This window comes from Falco naumanni, chromosome 8, assembly GCF_017639655.2.
Source record: "Falco naumanni isolate bFalNau1 chromosome 8, bFalNau1.pat, whole genome shotgun sequence".
Lineage (NCBI taxonomy): Eukaryota > Metazoa > Chordata > Aves > Falconiformes > Falconidae > Falco > Falco naumanni.
Window position 1 is genome coordinate 32,732,837 of NC_054061.1, and position 681 is coordinate 32,733,517.

Sequence of the window (681 nt, forward strand, 5' to 3'; positions counted from 1 at the left end):
AACTCCTCAAAGCACAGGACTCGCAGGGACAAGGAGAGCCGTCTCGGGGAGGCAATGAGGGGCCTTGCTGAGCCAGGGATCTGGTGCGCCAACCCTAAACTGGCTTTGAGAGCGGCTGGGCAACCACAGCCCGTGGGGTGCGTAGAATCTCATGCAGCAACGCGATACGTAGCTCCCCCTGCGCTGCATGGGCCTAACCGGACTGCCCCACAGCACGCAGCACTTAGCACGGCTCCGCACAGCAGCGCATCACGCCACGCCGCACCCACCCGGCCTGCGCGGCGCTTCCCCGCAGTGCTGCAGCGCCCCCCGCCACGTTGCATCCCATCGCCCAGCACCGCCCCTCCCGCTGCTGCGTGCGCCACGTGCACCGCCCCACCGCCCTGCACGCCCGTGCGGGAGGCTGCACCGCACCGCACCGCACCGCGCCGCACGGCACCGCACCGCATCGCTGCCCTGCAGAGCGCCGCGCCGCGTCGCACCCCCCCCCGCCCTGCCCGCGCCGGCCGCGCCCGCCGTCACTTTCACTTCACCTCACCTCCTCGGCCCCCCCCCCCGCCCCACACCCTCGGTGCGCCGCGCCCACTCAGAGGCGGCCGCCGCCTCCGCCCCGCCCTCTGCCGCTCTTCCCGCTCGCCCATTGGCGGGGACCGTCCCCGCTGGCCCTGCCTCCATGGCGAC